The 19,186-nt window shown below is 38.0% G+C and overlaps 2 protein-coding genes across 16 annotated transcripts in view; both read right to left on the reverse strand.

Moving 5' to 3' along the window:
* Positions 1-19,186, reverse strand: part of LOC105222874 (tau-tubulin kinase homolog Asator) — a 763,131-nt gene that overhangs the window by 117,001 nt on the left and 626,944 nt on the right. The gene's annotated exons all lie outside the window — the stretch shown is intronic.
* LOC125779131 (craniofacial development protein 2-like) overlaps positions 1-19,186 on the reverse strand; it is a 409,833-nt gene that overhangs the window by 25,706 nt on the left and 364,941 nt on the right. Inside the window, exon 3 of the mRNA XM_049459746.1 lies at positions 1-19,186. This exon is cut by the window's left edge and continues 25,706 nt beyond it; it is cut by the window's right edge and continues 15,108 nt beyond it. The gene's annotated coding sequence lies outside the window, so the exon portion shown is untranslated.

Consider the following 19,186-nt stretch of genomic DNA (forward strand, 5'->3'; position numbering starts at 1 on the left):
ATATGACCACAATTCTCCCAGAATTTTACTTTGAATCTTCCAGTTTAAGTCAAAAACACCGGTATTGGTGCAGCTAAGGTTGCGCGTGCAGTCAAGGAATCGTAGTTACGATAATTTGTCCAATGTCCGATTATGATGATCGGTTCATCTTTCGTTAATTGATAAACGGCAGATGGAAATGATATCAAACCACCGGAAGTATCAACCGGTATTGACCCTTTTCCAATTCTTAGTATATACGATGTAAAATGTCTGCGGCAATGTAATTTTTGGTCGTATCCCATAACGCGGATTTGAAGGCTGATCATCGCGAAAAGTGTGCGAACTTCAGTGGCATTCGAAGTAGCTATCGTATCGTCCTTCGTTTGATTCCAGTGATTGTCATATTCCAGGAATTGTAATTGCTGGCTTGCTTCTCCAAAAAATGCACACTACATACCATTCACAGTATGCAATGACTCAAATGAATTTGAACCGCGTACATTTATCAATAGCAACCGAAGGTAGAAGCAATCGTCGTTTTTCGGGTGTATTAGGTAAATTCGTCCTAATGCATTAGTTGAGAACACACCTGGATGTCCATCTACTGGTTGACCCTGCTTTCTGCGTAACTATTTCTTCGATGATGCATCCCATTTATAATATAAACGTATTTCGAATATAGCAATGTTCTCGCAAACGGATCACTGACGGAAGTTGAGAAAAAACTCGTAAATGTTAATTTTGTTGCTGGCGGTGTCTCCACGGGCTGTACTGTATTCTCTGGGTTGAAATAGACTCTTTGGTCATTCTCCAAATTAACTGCGAGATGCACAACAGTCGGAAAACGTTCATGAATTGCAAAAATAAATATCCTACAATGCGCTTTAGTGCAGTTCACGTATTGACCGTATCGTTCAAGACCGTCATATTGCTTCCTCTGGTGACGTACTTACAAACGTATTTTATCGATTACACCAAACTGCAATACTCAACTTTGATATGACATTTGAATGTGAATTAGTCAATTATGGTGAATATAGTATGATCCCTGTGTTGTCAACTTCGATATTCACTCTTCTTAATTGAATGCTGAATGTTCCGCCATTGTTTTCTGGTGAGCGACACCGATAGAGTGGATATCCATCACTTCTAGTTTGTGTTTCCAAAAGAAATCACGTGGATACTGTTTCGTGCATTTATTGTCAGACATAAAAACCGAAGTGGGATTGTGGTGTCCGCAAGGTCCATGAAGCATATTTGTTTTCGACACTTCGTTTAATACTGGATCTTAATTGATCACTTTGTGTGAAAAACACATAACATTTTCACTGAATAATTTTCAAAAATTTTTCAGGCAAACGCCAAATTTAAAAGATTTATATAATTGAAACACAAAACCAAGAAATTTAAAAAAAAATTTGTATGGAAAAAATTAACTTTTTGCAATAATCCAATTTTTCAACTTTTTCTCACCAAAAGCATACAGGTTTTTTTATTTCTAAACCTTCCCCGATCCATATGGAACATTTTCTGAAAATTTCACCAAAATTGGCTCAGTCGTTCCCTTAGCGTTACTAATAAACAAACATTCATTCGTTTGTATGGGAAAAAGAAAAGGGCTGTTTTTAGGGGTTTTCCGGCAATTAATCGAATTTTTTTCTCCGCATAAACCATCCCTGATCCTCAGCGACCATTTTATAAAAAGAATTATCAAATTTGGTTCAGTCGAATTAAAGTTATGAGCGTACATACATTTTGGCGATTCATTTTTATTTATATAGATTATATAAGGTGCGCCCTTTTATAGAAATGCTCCGAGAATCTTACAAAAAAACACTACAACCACTCTGAAAAGATCACTATCGACGAGTCAATGATCAAATTCAAAGGTAAAAGCAGTCTGAAGCAATATGTATATGCCAAAAAGCCTATCAAAAGGGGGTACAAGGTATGGACAAAGTGTGCTTCTTCAGGATATTGTCTGGATTTCAATATATATGCGGGAAAAATCGGAAATAAGGTGGAAACTAATTTAGGAGGTAATGTCGTAAAAAAATTTTGCGAGGGACTGGAAAACAAGAACCATAGAGTATATTTCGACAATTATTTTAATAGCTATGAGCTCCAGGTCGACTTATGCCATAAAAAGATATATGCATGTGGAACAGTAAATGAATCGCGTAAACACCTTCCAAATTTGAAGCCAGATAAGCAACTAAAGCGCGACGAGTTTGATTATCGAATCAGTGATAATCAAATGGTTTCACTTCTGAAATGGAAAGATAAACGTTCTGTTTTCATCTTAAGTAATTTTCACGATCCTAGAAATGAAGTTTGTATCCGAAGAACAGAAAAAACTGGGGAGAAAATGGAAATGCCTTGCCCTCTAGCATTGAAAGATTATAACGAAAACATGAACTTCGTAGAAAAATTCGATCAATTGAAGGGTAGCTACGCGATTGATCGAAAATCTAAAAAGTGGTGGCACCGCATATTCTTTCATTTTTTAGATTGCACAGTGGTAAATGCATTCCTAATTTATAAAGAGTGCCAAAAAGACGAAACATCAGGATTAGATGAACTGTGCCTCAAAGACTTTAGACGCCAAGTTTATCAAAATATGCCTGCACCATCCTATGTCAGCAATAAGAGAAGGTTTTCGCAAATCTCTGGCAAATCTTCACCTAAATGTGCTTCTATCAAGAAGCACAAACACGAGGTACCTGAATCAATACGACTTGCTGAAGGTAACCATCAACCCATAAGAGGTACTAAAAGGCGATGCAGTGCATGCAGCACGAAAAACAAACCAGTACGCACAGTATGGAGCTGCATAATATGCAAAGTACCTCTTTGCTACAGGGAAGGAAAACAATGTTTTAATAATCACCATCGTCGTTTTTAATATACTATGTATTTTATTGTTTTAAATAAAGAAAACAAAACGAAAAATTTGAACACTTATTTCACAGTGGTTACCATAAGTAACCGCCTTATAACGGCGATAATTGACCTTGAACGGGATGAGATCAGCAAGTATCAAATGGGGCGATACGTGTACTGCAATGATGTTTTATAAGGTATTTACTTTTGCAATTCATGAACGCTTTCCGACTGTTGTGCATCTCGCAGCTTATTTGGAGAAAGCTAGAGAGGGTATTTCAACTCAGAGAATACAGTACAGCCAACAGAAACACCGCCAACAACAAAATTGACATTGACAAGTTGTTTCTCAACTTGCGCCAGTAATCCGTTTGCGAGAACATTGCTCTATTCGGAAATGCCTTGATACATGGAATGCATCGTCGAAGAAATGTTTACACAGAAAGCAAAGCCAAGCAGTAGATGGACATCCATGTGTGTTCTCAACTAATGCCTTAGGACTAATTTATACAATCCACACGTAAAACGACGATTGGTTCTACCTTCGATTGCTATTGATTAATGTGCGTGGCTCAACTTGTGTGTGCAACTTGCGTGCTTCTGCCAGCAATTGCAATTGCTGGAACATGATAATCACTGGAATCGAACGATGGACGTTGCGATAGCTACTTCGCACCCCACTGAAAATCGCACACTTTTCGCAATGATCATTTCGACGAATACGAACAAAAATAACATTACCGAAGACATTTTACATCGTTTTTACTTCACATCTCACTGAAGTTCGCACACTTTTCGCAATCATCATTTCGACGAATACGAACAATGACAAATGACATTGTCAAAGACATTTTACATCGCATTCGCTAAGAATTGAAAATGAGCAAATTTAGGTTTATATTTCCAGTGGTTTGATATCAATTCCACCTGCCTTTTGTCAGTTCACTTCAACAAAAGATGAGCTCATCACAAATGTTTATCCGTACGAGCAATTTTAGCTTCCAAAAATACCGATGTTAATGACTTAAACTGGAAGTTTCAAAATCAAATTCCGGGAGGTTTAACGGAGACGAAGCTGTGCATTAGTCAGAGGAATTTCTAACTTCTTTGTAGGGGCTTGGTATGCCGCCGCATCATTTGCGTCTCAAAGTTGGATCTGACATTATTATGTTTTGCAATCTTCATGCGTCGAAACTGTGTAATGGAACCCGACTGATTGTGACGCAGCTATCGAATACAAGGGCGCAGAATGTTCGATTGTTCTTTGAGTTTCAACGATTTGCCATTTCAGTTCAAACGTATTCAGTTTTCAGAGAAAATTGCATTTGCGATGACAATCAACAGGACACAAGGATAGTCGCTAGAAGAGTGTGGCGTAAATCAGGATATGCTATGATACATACGTGTCGTGTTCAGGAGTTGGAAAACCATCTTCTCTGTACATTTACGCGCCGGAACGCAAATCGCAAATAAATGATTTACAACACAATATAAATTCAACTTTCCTTTCATTCCAAAACACATAATTTCACGTAGGACAACGCCTGCGGGGTCAGCTAGTTATGTTTTATAATTTTTTAATATGAGCATTGTCCAAAGTGGAACACCAAAATTTTCTTAATACATAGAATACTTGCTTGACTTCCAATTGCATTCAAAGACATCATTAAGAAGTCGTGGTATACTTTAAATTACTTTTTTGCAAAATTTGGTTCAAGGTTATACCGCACTTCTTTTATAGCTTCCTTCAGAGCAATATTATTATTTACTCGCGCTTTGGCAATTCATTTTGGTCATTGTTCTGGTAAAGCACGAAGTTGAAGTTAACCACTCATCATATGTTTCTCGTATGTACTACTCTTAAAGTGATTTAAGAAGTCAATAAAAAAAGTAGATTACTAATTTAACTATTCCATTATATTGTTAACAAATTGACAACAAGGAGCGAACGGAGCCTCGGATTTAGTATCACTATATACATATATAATGTAACGGCTGTTCTCAAGAAAGGCGGTGTGAGCCGGGGCGTTGTCTCTTGAGGACTTCCACGTTAAAGTTGGCGTTGACGATTTGTCTAGAAGGAACAAATTCATGATGGTCGATGTCTTTGATGTCAAACAAGACAATGAACATCGTTTTCACTTTGGATTTGCTCATTCTTCTCTTCCCTTTTTTTCTTTATCAGCGATCTCTTCAAGACCATCAAAAAGGCCTGGGCCCTATTCCACAAAACAACTTATCAACTTTTCACTTTGTACTTTGCAAATTTTTCGTCAATTTGCAAAGCTTTCTGTTCCACAGAACTATGAAATTTGATAAGTGATAAGTTGAAATTGATAAGTGTAATTTGCAAAGTCTTTGCAATTTTTATGTTCTCTTTGCAATTTCTGTTCCACGTACGTTCTCTTTTGCAAAGTGCAAAGCTTATATTGAAAAGTGTAATTCGCAAAGACTTTGCATATAATTATGCTGTTCCGTTCCACAAAAACTGTAAACTCTATTTTTGCAAAGCAAAATTTGATAAGTTTGTCAAAAATTTGCTAGGTAAATGATCGCTTTGCAAATTCATATTATCATAACTAGTCAAGCTTTCAAAATGTTAAGACGTGAGTTTTTGTTCGACAATAGTGAAGACGCGGTTAAAGCTAGAAATTATAGAGACCGAATTAATTTTTCGGGACTACAAAATTTCAATTTTAAAGAGTGCTTCCGTTTAAATCGAATCCAGGTGGATTTTCTTTTAAATAATGTTGGACAAAAATTAGAGCACAATACACAGCGCAGTCATGCTTTGTCGGCTGAAAATCAACTGCTACTGTGCCTGCATTGGCTCGGAAATGGTTGCCAGTACCATGGAGTTGCAGCCTTGCATGGTGTTGCAAAATCCACAGTTTGCAGAACCATCCATAGAGTTGTCGACATTATAATAGACGTTTTATTTCAAAAAACAGTGCGATGGCCCGATGATGTCAGTGGTATTGCTGAAAAGTTTTTTCTGATGGGTGGATTCCCTTCTGTGTGTGGTTGCGTTGATGGCACAATCATTAAAATTGATGCGCCTCCATTACACGAGGAAGGATATGTTGACCGGCATGGAAACCACTCATTGAATGTGATGATGATATGTGGGCCAGACTACACATTTTACAGTGTAAATGCAAGTTGGCCGGGCAGCGTTCATGACTCAAGGGTCCTACGGAATTCGGCTGTAAGTCAAAAATTTGACAATGGATGGAGACCATTTCCGGATGCTGTTGTTTTGGGTGATAGTGGTTATGGATTGAAAAACTGGTTGATCCCACCATTACGCCGAAATCCCAATAATCCTGCTGAAGAAGTTTTCAATCGTTGCCACAAAAAAACACGCCGCATAATTGAAAATAGTTTTGGCATTCTTAAAGAAAGATTCCCGTGTCTAAATTATTTGCGACTGAGGCCTGAGTTTGCAGGAAAGACAGACATAGTTTGTGCCATCTTACACAATATTGCCTGTAGCATCGGAAGAAGTAGTGAAAATATGCAGCCCACTGAAGACACTGACAATGAAAGCGAGGAATTGGATGAAAATGCTGAAGAAGAAAATGATGCCCTTAATAATATAGATCAAGAGAGTGGAATGGAAAGGGTTACTTCCCTGCTACAATACTTAACCTAATGCCAACTATTATAGTATTGTTTTAAAATAAAAGTGGTGTTTTGGTCATGACTTTTTTTCCACTGCAAAAGCGTTGTATCTTATTGGGTTTAAGATTAAGGTCTCAGAGAATAAATAATAAAGGAAGTATTTTTGTATTTATACATAGTTTTATTAATTTCAGAGTTTTTTTTGTTTTTATCACAAATTATTTCAAAATAAAATGTTTAGAAATTAAATATACACAAATGAAAAATTGGTAATCAAACCTCCTCAAATAACACACGCGATATATTTTCTGTTTCTGCCGTTGCAATTCCCAGTGTGATAGCAGAGGGTGGAAGTAGGAGCTCCCTCTCCAGTTTTAGGCATTGAAGTTTCCGGTAGTAAACCTCAACCTCAAGGAGCTCCAGCCGGCATTTTTTCTCTCTATCCAAAGTTTCACTTGGAAACTTGGTAGAGCGCTTCCTCTTTCTTGGGTTTAGAGGTGGATTGGCAATAGTTTCTTCTGAAATAGATATTCTGGAATCATTCTCAGCTGACGGTAGATTTTCTGAGTTGCCATAACTTTCTGGCAAATTCAAACCATCTACCACAGCTGAGTCTGATTCCAGAATATCGAGGATGGCCAAGTCAGCTTCATCCATTACTTTGTCCTTCCCACCTCCGGATCCAGTATTTCGGGCGTTATCCCTTTTACTCTGCAAATTAAGAAAATTAAATTTACAAAAATACAAAAAGTTTCTCGTTAAAAACCGGAAGCTCGATTTTAATTTTAAAGCCATGGTTTCTTGGGCAAATTTTCTTAGAACTCATCGTAGCTTGCGATTTTGATAACCGCTTCGTCGAAAAAAAAAATTGACCCACTCTAGTACACATAGCAATTAGTAATATTTTGGTTAAACCGGTTGTTATCACCAAGAGTTGTTGATTGAGTGCACTGTTAACTCACAACAACAATGTCTATGATGACGTTTTGTTTTGTTGTTGTCAACAACATGCTTGTTAGTTATTAGCAATGCACAATATAATAATTCCAACAACAACAAATGATGCAAATATAGTTATTTGATATGTGTAGGCAATAAATTGTTGTACTTACCATTGTCCGGCTCTTCCAGAGCCCAAACAAACTGTCCCTTGCATAGGTCCATGTTTTTTGTGCTGACGCCAGTTGTAGGGATTGGGCTTTTTTTAACACATCCTCCCATGCTGCCTGTTTATCTAATTTGCTAACCTTCACAAAGAAATATATACTTAAATATGCTTGAAATTTACAATTATTTATTTAAAAAATACTTACTCTGTTGTTTTTAAAACTAGCAAATAAAATGCTTTTTTTTTCTTTTATTACATTTAAAACAGTAAGTTTTTTTTCAATTTGTATTTTGCGGCTCATTTTAACAACACATATAAAGCAATAATTAGGCTGTTCACGATAAGGTGGTTATCGGGTTATGTGATTAAGTAAACAACAACAAAATGCGGTATGACAAAACCCTTGTTTATAGATTATGTGGTTGTTTGCTTATTTCCAGTGTTAGAAAGTCGTTGAAATTTTACTAAATGGCAGCACAAAAAATAAATAAAACTAAGCGAATGGCATTTCCATTTAGATTTTCTTATTGGAAAATCTGCTATTAACAGCTGTTTTTTGTTTACAATCAGCAAATTATGCAAGATATCTGTAAATTTTATACAAAGAATTTTTGAACCCTTAAAATTCGGATTATTTAATAAGCACATACCTTCACTAAAGTGAAAAACAATGAACAGCTGTTTGTGTAAAAATAAGCAAATAACCATACAACATAGGGTGCTCACGAAGCATAGAGGTTATTTTTAATTTAATAACCACATAACCCGATAACAACCTTACCGTGAACAGCCTAAATGCAAAGTGAAAAGTGATGAGACAGAAATGCAAAGTTGATAAAACGCTTTGTGGAACACTTTGCACACTCACTTTGCAAGAGAGTGCAAAGACTTTGCCAATAAAGCGCAAAGACTTTGCACTGAGCGGAAAGAGCGTAAAATCTTTGCCAAAATATGCTCAATGCAAAGTGAGATTCGCAAAGAATATTGTGGAACAGAAACGCTTTTCACTTTGCAGTACAATAACAATTGACAAGTGCAAAGTGAAAAGTTGATAAGTTGTTTTGTGGAATAGGGCCCTGGTGCCACCAAAACACACCATTTCTTGCTAAAGCAACATCTGGGTAAACTTGTTTGATCATATTAAACGTTTGTGTTGCAGATTTACCGAGTTTCACACATAATTTAGTCGCGTACCTTTGCTCTAACGAACGCTGCATTTTCGGCTTGCACCACTCACAGAAAAACGGCGACCGAAAATGTTTGTCTTGACTCTCCAGGTCCTATTATTTTCAGGACAAGCCTTATGGGTGGGATATGGGAATCAGCTGTATAAAGCTTCAATATACATAATTACGAATAATTGTCTACTCTACGAATCGAAGCCTCTCTCCATTCGCGGCCACTCTCTCGCAAGATCCCTCTATAGTCACAGTCCTAACTTCAGGGCTAAGGAGTACTCATTCTGCCCATATCTGAAGCAGGCGTGGAGTTACTCCTTCATAAGCAGAGAATAAATAAAATGCAAAGAATTGCCGATAATACAGAAAAGGCGATAAAATAAGAAATTGTAAACAACCGCTAATAAAATTAGTAAAAGCAAACAACTTGTTTACTCTAATAATAACTCGTCACGCCAAAGCAAAATCGCTTCTTACAGCTAATATAAAATTAGGGGGCCCAGAATGTTTAAGGGGTTATATCCACTTGGGATTTTCAAAAAATCGATTTTTTTCATTTTTTTAATGTACATATATTTAAGAATATTTATTAAAATCAAAGAAAATAACGGAATATTTCTCACAAAAACAATACATTTGTTTGCTGCATATTGGCGTCAGAAGTTATTACACACATTTTATTCATGTAAACATAATGGTTAATGGTTAAAATGAGATTTTTGATCAAAATGATGTCCTTCGAATGTTGGCTTTTTGGTCGTCAATCAACTTGTGCGGAACAAACCGTGCACACACTTTTCGTTAGCCCAAATGTTCGGTCAAAATGCGATAACTCGATGTTTTGGAGATGTTAAATTCCATTTCCATGAATTTCAATGCTGATTTCGGCTGATTTTTGATGAATTCACGCACAGTTTCGATGAAATTTCCGGTGATCACGGATTTTGATTGGCCCAAATGTTGATCGTTATTTATGTCCTCACGACCACTTTGAAAATGTTGAAACTACTCGTGCACTCTGCTACGGGACAGGCAAACATCGTCATAAACTTGTTTCATTAATTGAAACGTTTTGGTAAAAGTTTTACCAATTTTAGAACAAAATGTAATGTTGGCTCTTTGTTCGAAGCTCATTTTCGCACCGATAACACAAACATACTGACATTTAAAACGCAATAACTTCACTTCCAATCGTTGAAATGTCATGAAATTCTCTGGTCAAATGATAAAGATAGCAGATAGCAGATTCTAACGCACCAGTCGACATATAGGGGGTGCTAGATTCAAAAATCCTGCTTACTTTTCTTTTTTTAGGGAAGAAAAGATAGAAATAAAAGAAACGGGGGGATTATAATGACAGCCCTTTTACCCATGTTGCTATGATATAGTGTGTTGTGATTCTGTATGATGTACAAGTTTTTTTTTATAGTAGTGCGAAGCATCGAAAGCCGCAATGCGGAACTTTAATCCGCCAAACTTCTAAGTATCCGCTATTGTGCGGACTTGCACGTGAGTGTCGTTAAATTATCTACCGTAAAACTACCACCTTCTCTTTAATTTGAAAAACGTGGGCAATAAAATAATACTTTGTACACGTCGGATAGTTCGGACTAATGTCATTGTGGAATCTGAAAAGATAGCTTCTTATGCTCCCATGTCCACTAAGTATTTGGGTCAGATGGAAATCCGTCTCCACATGTCGTCTATCTATCTACGAGTGGATGTCTGGTATAAGTCGGTGGATCCAGCGCCATTTGGTTGAGGAATTACACCTGTTCTGCTACTTTTTGGTGTTCTTGTTCCTCTCCTTTGGCTTTGCCGATACTATTTTAGGCATTGATAGCTGATATATTCACTCGAACTCATCTCCCTGGAAGTCAATGAGCGGCATACTGGCTAATACTTCAGCAGCGTCGGTTGATATAGTCCGAAAAGCAGGAAACCTAAGCACTGCATTTATTTGTTTAGCATACGCTTTTATATTCATTGCTTGTATCCATATTGGTGCTGCATACAATATCTCATAATAATTGCTTTATAAATATTGTTTGCTTCACTGGAGGAATACGCCAGGTTTTCTTAAATTTTAATTTTGAATCCAGTATTACTCCCATATACTTCAGTTGCGGCTGTGAAATAATCTCGCACTCCCCTAGGGTTTGCTCTATTCGTTTTTCTACCTTCCTGGTGCTTATGAGTAAAACTTATATTTTGTGCTCCGACCAGTTCCAGAAGAGAACCATTGGCGTAGACCATTTACGCACTCATTGCATTTATTTCTTTGGTCTAATTGTTTTGGGAACTGCTACCATCATGAGATCGTCTGCATACTCTGTTATTTTCACGTCTGTTGGTTGCTGTTTTCTTAGCACCCCCTCATACATGAGGTTCCTTAGTAGTGTGCATAACACTGAGCCTAGGGGTACCTACTCGTGAGAGTAGCTCTTGGTGCCTTCGTCCGTATCAAAAATCAGCCTTCTGTTTTTAAAATAACTCGTTATAATATTATATATACGAGGTATTCAAGGGCGCGTATTTCATCCAGAGCTTTGATTATATGTGCCCATTTTGCCTTGTGAAATTCTTAACATCCAGGATAATTAGCGCGCAGTACTTTTTTGTGCCACCTTTCCATCTTTTGCCACTTACTGCACATTTCGCATTATCGACGACTTCTGCGTAGTGCGTCAATAGTGGATCTCTTTTATATAAAGCCGTATTGTCTCCCTAATAATCTGCCAGTTCTAGATTGCTAACTCCAAGCGGTTTCTTGTTCTACTTTCGTACATTTTACCCTTTGGTAAGAGGTCGGTACGATGAAGGTTTTTCAGGTGGTTCCTTTGGTTTTGGGAGCAGAACCAAACGCTGTACTTTCCACGTGCTGTGGAACAACTCTTCTTTTATGTTGTGCATTTTAGCGAACAGTTGAGGTTTTAAACTTATAGCTTCTTTCAGGGCTCTGTCGGGTATGACATCTTATCTTCGTTTCTATGGCCAGTAGCTCTTCTTTCATGACTAACGGCAGAACTCTACAGCTTTGTTTCGTCGCTTGTCATAGGAAATTCGGTCGTGTTGTGGGAATAATGTTTCGACGACTTTTTTTATAAAATATACATCTTTAGGTTGCTGTTTCTTGTTGACATACAGATTTAGTAAGCATTTTCCCAAGGGTCAATTTTTGCTTCTTCATACAGCTTCTCAAAACATAGTTTTTTGCTCCTGGTAATTGCCGACTTCAGGAGCTTCTTGTGGCTTTTAAACTCTTCTCAAATTAATTTTCGTTTGTTTTCCCCTGGTTACGCTGTCTAGCTGCGTGACAAAGTTTTCTAAGCTTGGAAATTTCGTCATTCCACCAATATACAGGCTGCTGGTTGTGATATGTTGTTCTACGCATTGTTTCGCCGCATTCTGTGACCAATTTCTTTCGCACTACCGATACCAAGTGGGCGAGTTTCGAGTTCCGGTGTTCATTATTGTTAAGTTAACGAACTCAGGTATTCTTAAATTATGCGATGGTTTGTACATCTGCTGCCTAATGCAGTTGACCATGCATTAAAATCTCCCGCTATTATAATCGGTGTTTTGCCTCTGGTTTCTAAAGAGCAAGATTTAAGATAGCAACTAACAAAATATATACCCTGTGTATTCGCCCATGTGAAACAGTTATGAGCTTCTCTGGAGCAGGTCTTAAAAGGTTGTCCTTTGTAGGACCATATTACTGCCTTGCCAGATTTGTCTGCAATCCATGTGATTTCCGGACGCTGCGCTTGCCTTAGTATGGCAAGATCAATGTTCTCTTTTATGATTGATCTAGCAAATAGTGTGCTGTTGCCCAATGGTTTAGTTTTAACTGTAGGTTCCTCATTTACTTAGAGACTTCAGCATATCGAGATATTGGGAGAAGTTGTGCTCAATACTGAGAGAGAATGGTGCTAAAGTGTGTGGATAAGTGGATGTGGTGTGGACTTATCGTGGCTTGAGTTTTGTGGGGACGGCTTAACTCATTTAGCCATCCCGGTTCAGTTCAGCGGTAAGTCAAATACAGCTGTGGTGGACTTTTGTGATCCTTTATAAAATTTTTTTAGTTTCATTTTCTTTGAGTTGGGTCTTGATTTTGATTAGAATTGTTTTAGGATTTGTAACTTCCGGTTTATTACGTATATTGTTATTGTCGCTGCGTTGTGTTGTTTATGTTTTCGGTTGTATCGGTGATTAGTAAAAAACATTGTTTAACAAACAGTCGAGTTAGCAGTCCTTTATGCGTCCGAAGTCATCTAACCGGATACGAGTCATTCGGTAAAGGGGAAATAATCTTCTTAAATAAGGACAAAATCTCCTACCTTTGACGCCTTTTCGGGGGTTATTCGCCGAAATTATGTGTTTTGAAATGAAAAGATAAAAATTCATATTGTGTTGATAATCATTTATTTGCGATTTTTCTACTTTTTTTCAATGTAACGCAGCTTGATAGATAACATTTTTGGTTTCTGTTCCGGTGCGTAAATGTACCGCGAAGATGGTTTGCCAACTCGTGAGCACGCCACGTATGTAGTTATATCTGGCCGTGTGAAAAACATAGCATTTCCAAATTTATGCCACCCACTATGCAACTATCCTGTTGATCGTCATCTCAAATTCAATTTTCACTGGAAACGGAATACGTTTGAACTGAAATAGCAAATCATTAGAACTCAAAAGAAATAATTAGAATCAAGCATTCTGCCCCTTATTTTTGATAAGTGCGTCACAATCAGATTGCGAAACATCATAACGACAGATCCAAATTTGAGACGCAAGTGATGCGGTGGCATACCAAGCCTCTCCAAAGGATATAGAAATTCCACTGGATAATACTCGGTGTCGTCTTCATTGTCAAGAGAATCGATCGGAAGTATCCCGGAATTTGACTTTGAATCTTCCAGTTTAAGTCAACAACATCGGTATTTGTGGCAGCTAACATTGCACGTGCACTCAAGGAATCGTAGTTACGATAATTTGGCCAATGTTCTGATAAACATTCATGATGAGTTCATCTTTCGTGAATTGATAAACAGCAGATGGTATTAATATCAAACCACCGGAAATATCAACCGGAATTTACCTATTTCTAATTCTTACCGAATACGATGTAAAATGTCTTCGGCAAATAATTGACGCGAATTTGAAGAGTGATATGTCGAAATGGTCATCGCCAAAAGTGTGCAAACTTCATGTGCAATCGAAGTAGCTATCGCATCGTCCGTCGTTTAATTCTAGTGATTATTATGTTCCAGCAATTACTTGCTTCTCAAAAAGTTGCACACACCACACCAATCACAGTACGCAATGATTCAAATGAAGTTGAACCGCGTACATTAAGGGGTTATATCCACTTGTGATTTTCAAAAAATTCATTTCATTTCTTTTTTGAATGTACATATTTTCAAGAATATTCTCTGAAAATTTCAAATCAATCTGGCAGTTAGTTTTAGAGATATGAGCGTATTACTAAGAACGTTTCCGAGCGTTCGAAAGTAGGCGGAGCACGAGCCAGAGTAGCCGTTCCCGAAACTTTAAACGCGTTTATCTCAAAACCGTGTTTTCAGAGTCGGTGAGGAAAATTTCTCCGAGACCGCTAAGCCGATCGGTTTGAAATTTTCACACGACTTACTCAGATATATTTTTCAGGTAATGATAGGAGGAATAAGGTTTTTTAAGCCACTTTGAAGTGAAAAATTTTCATGAAAAACTGAATTTTTTTTGAACAGCCGCCATTTTGTCAAAAATCAAAATTTTTACTAGACCTTCGATAATTATCTGTATTTATTTATCACAAAACTAAATATTTTTGGTTTTCAGATAATTTGGACCAGAGATATCTTGCTCACCGCCAAGCACTTTTTTTGGACGTCTCTCCGCAGATCATCTACAGGAGCTAGGCGATCCAATATTTTTTTAAATAAACCACTGATTGTTAAAGTACATTAAATTCTGTTTAAGTACATTTTGTCCATTAATGTATAAAATAAAATGCCTCTTTGGAAAAAATTCACAAAAAACGCGTTTTGTTCGTCCTCGCAAGTGGATATAAATGAGTTAAGGCGTTTATACGCAGTTAGAATTTATAAAAAATCTTTTTTTTTCATTTTCGGAATGTAAGTATATTTGAGTATATTCTCTGAAAATTAGAAGTCAATCCGATGATTATTTTCGGAGATATACCTGAATTTGTAAGGCCACGTCACAAAATTTACCTAGGTGTAAACTACTTTAAAACTGTCAATTCAAAGTCGGTGAGCAAGATTTCTCAGAGATGGCTCAACTAATCGGACTGAAATTTTAATATAATCTTTTTAGATACATTCTTCAGGTATTGAACGAAGGAATAAGATGTAAAAAATTTTTAAATATTTTTTTTTGACAATTTAGAGCGAAAATATTACATCGAAAATGAAAAAAAATTTCAAATTGCCGCCATTTTGTCAAAAATTAAAATTTTGTTTATTGCTTCGTTCAATACCTGCATTTATCTATCCTTTAAAAGAATTCACCTTTTTTATTTCACATAATCCAAACCGAGGAAATCGTGCTCACCGACGAGCGCCTTTTTTTGGAGGACGTTCGGGATCATTCTCGGAATTGGAGGCTTGCCGCCCAGCCCGTCGATATTTACATGTACTGAGATGCGTCAGTTGTTATTATAAATTTATTTTTGAAATCTGGTGGTTGTAAAATGGGCTCACTTCTAACTAACTTTTTTAATGTTTCCAAAGAGCTTAAAAATTCACTATCTTTATTATTAAACGATTATTTCCCAAGGGTAAAAATAAATGCATATTTTATGGTTTTATTGTTTCTTACGTTTAAAAATACATAAAAAAAGAGAAAATTATAAAAAAAAAAAATATTGGTTAATTATTTTTCATTCCGTGAAATGTTGCACCTACGCAACGTTGGGATTACTGAACTTATAAATATTATACAAGCAAGTCATAAAAATACATTTAAAATATTTCACTTACGCTAATACTATAGCGATTAGCGTGAGTGAAATATTTTAAAACAATCAGATGAAGATGTATTTGACATTTTTTACACATATAAATTGTTGTACTTTTACGCTGTCTGCATCTTCTTCGACGTTTATTTTCGTGCTCTTCTATGACATGACCAATATTATCGAAGCGAATATTGGAAGGTAATGCGTTTTTGGATGGTCTTCCTAAATTTCTATTTGAATTACCCAAAAAGTGAGAATTATCTGTAAGTTGGGCTTCTTCGGTTTTCATCAAACTAACAGCAACGTAAGATTTAAATTCTAATTGAGTCATAGATCGCTCATTTGCCAGATTGTAAATCTTCCACGAGTTTACTAAAACACTATCTATCAAATTGATGAACAGTGGCCACCACCACTTTTTCCCTCTTACTCGAATCCTATAATTGGCAATTCCATTATCATGCAGATCGACGCCTCCCATATTTTTATTATAATCTGCTATAACCTGGGGCTGTGGCACATTCACCATTTTTTTTATTTTTCTATCGTAACGTTTTGCCGTAACCAATGGTTCGATTTTTGCGTTGTTAGTAGCCACAGTCACCACAGAATTGTCATTCCATCGAACTAATAATACTTCATGTTTTTGGTCAAAGCTGAAATCAAATGATCCCCTCTCTTTTTTCTGAAGAGTTTTCGTATTTATCATGGTTTTATTCATTGTTCTATTTTCTCGAATAGTACCAGTGGCAAAATAGCCTTTCTCTTTCAGAATGCAAAATAATTTGTGCGAAGAAAAGAAATTATCAAAAAAAATGCGATGTTTGCGAGGATCTTCAATGACAGACAATAGGTCCAGAACAGTTTTTTCTCCTAGACCTAAATCATTTCTATTGTCGTTACTATCCTTTCCGCCATATGGAATAAACCGATACAGATAACCATTTGAACTACACAAGCACCATATCTTGAAACCAAATCTTACAGGCTTTCCTTTGATGAACATCTTGCAACTATGACGTCCAAAATACGGCACCATTTCTTCGTCAATTGACAAGTTGTGTGAGAATATCCCAAACTGCATATTCTTTTGATTCATTACATCGAAAATAGGACGCAATTTAGCGAATTTATCATTTTTATCCAGATCCGCATTATCACATAGATGAATGTTTTCCTTTATAGAGTAAAATTTGTTCCGACTCATACAATTTCTTACAATTTATACATTTTTGTCTTAATCTTTTGACCAGTACAATTTCGTTGCTGGTAAAGAATGATAGCCAGACAATAATAATATACCAAAAAATCTTTTGAGTTCTGCTACCGTGAGGATAAATAAATGACGGTTATGGCCACGAGCATATTTTTCCGAGAAACATACAATCTGTTCCCAAATTTCATCACTAAAAAATAGTGAAAATACTTCAAAAGGTGTTTTTCCACCTACATGTTCTTCAATATTTTGTGTCATTACTGTTTCATCACATAGAGGATGGAGTCATGTGTAGAAGTTCACGCAAGTGAGGAAAGTTCTCTGATCGCCATTCACTTGGGAGTGGCCAGAAACGATTCTTTTACATATGACTCAAGCAGCTCACGACTTCCGGTCTTTGACCAAGTATCCTCTGGGTAGCCTAAGAACATCCGTTTGAAGGCGAGCTAAAGTGAGAAGGCGAAATATCCCCTTCTTAGGGTTGTGCGCTGGGTTTGGGACCCGCCACGTAAAAAAAAAAAACACCCCCAATGAAAAAGCAAACACAGCCTCGGATGAGAGACCCCCTTTTGATGACGACCATGGCAAACGAAATAAGGACTATGATTTGAGGGCATGCACCTGGAATGTCCGGTCCCTTAATTGGGAAGGTGCCGCTGCCCAGCTGGTAGATGTCCTCGTAAAGATAAAGGCTGACATCACCGCCGTCCAAGAAATGCGATGGACGGGACAAGGACAGAGACGAGTAGGTCCTTGTGACATTTACTACAGTGGCCATATAAAGGAGCGCAAGTTGGGTGTTGGATTCGTGGTGGGAGAGACACTCCGTCGCCGAGTACTATCATTCACTCCGGAGAATGAACGTCTAGCCACAATCCGCATCAAAGCGAGGTTCTTCAACATATCGCTGATTTGCGCCCACGCCCCGACGGAAGAGAAGGACGATGTGACCAAAGATGCCTTTTATGAGTGCTTGGAGCGCACTTATGAGAGATGCCCCCGCCACGATGTCAAAATCGTGCTTGGCGACTTCAACGCCAGGGTGGGCAAAGAAGGTACCTTTGGCACTACGGTCGGTAAATTAAGCCTCCACGAGGAAACATCCCCAAATGGGTTGAGGCTGATCGACTTCGCCGGGGCCCGAAATATGGTTATCAGTAGTACTAGATTCCAGCATAAGAAGATACATCAGGCTACCTGGCTGTCTCCGGATCGAAAAACCACCAACCAGATCGATCATGTTGTGATAGACGGAAGACACGTCTCCAGTGTTTTAGATGTGCGTGCGCTCCGAGGTCCTAACATCGACTCGGACCACTATCTTGTTGCAGCCAAGATTCGCACCCGCCTCTGTGCAGCAAAAAACGCACGAAAACAAACACAAGGAAGGTTCGACGTCGAAAAGCTGCAATCACAACAGACAGCCGAACGATTTTCTACTCGGCTTGCACTCCTGCTCTCTGAGAGCACTCGTCAACAACTCGGTATAAGGGAACTGTGGGACGGCATTTCAAACTCCTTACATACAGCTGCAACCGAAACCATTGGTTTTCGGAAAGTGCAAAAGAACAGCTGGTACGACGAGGAGTGCCGTGTCGCAGCGGAGAGAAAACACGCTGCCTACCTCGCAACGTTACGATCGACCACAACACGTGCGGGATGGGATAGATACCGAGAGTTGAAGAGGGAAGCGAGACGCATTTGCAGACAGAAGAAGAAAGAGGCCGAAATGCGTGAGTACGAACAGCTTGATAAGCTGGCCGACAGGGGTAATGCTCGAAAATTCTACGAAAAAATGCGGCGACTTACAGAAGGTTTCAAGACCGGAGCATACTCCTGTAGAACCCCCACAGGTGATCTAGCCACCGATGCCCAGAGCATACTTAGATTATGGAGGGAACACTTCTCCAGCCTGCTGAATGGCAGTGAACACATAGCACCAGGAGAAGGCGAACCCGATTCCCCAATCGATGACGATGGAGCAGACGTTCCATTGCCCGGCCATGACGAAGTTCGAATAGCAGTTGCCCGCCTGAAGAACAACAAAGCGGCAGGGGCCGACGGATTGCCGGCCGAGCTATTCAAACACGGCGGCGAAGAACTGATAAGGAGCATGCATCAGCTTCTTTGCAAAATATGGTCGGATGAGAGCATGCCCAACGATTGGAATTTAAGTGTGCTATGCCCAATCCATAAAAAAGGAGACCCCACAATCT

The sequence above is a fragment of the Bactrocera dorsalis genome, chromosome 6 (genome assembly GCF_023373825.1).
Source record: "Bactrocera dorsalis isolate Fly_Bdor chromosome 6, ASM2337382v1, whole genome shotgun sequence".
NCBI classification, from domain to species: Eukaryota; Metazoa; Arthropoda; class Insecta; order Diptera; family Tephritidae; genus Bactrocera; species Bactrocera dorsalis.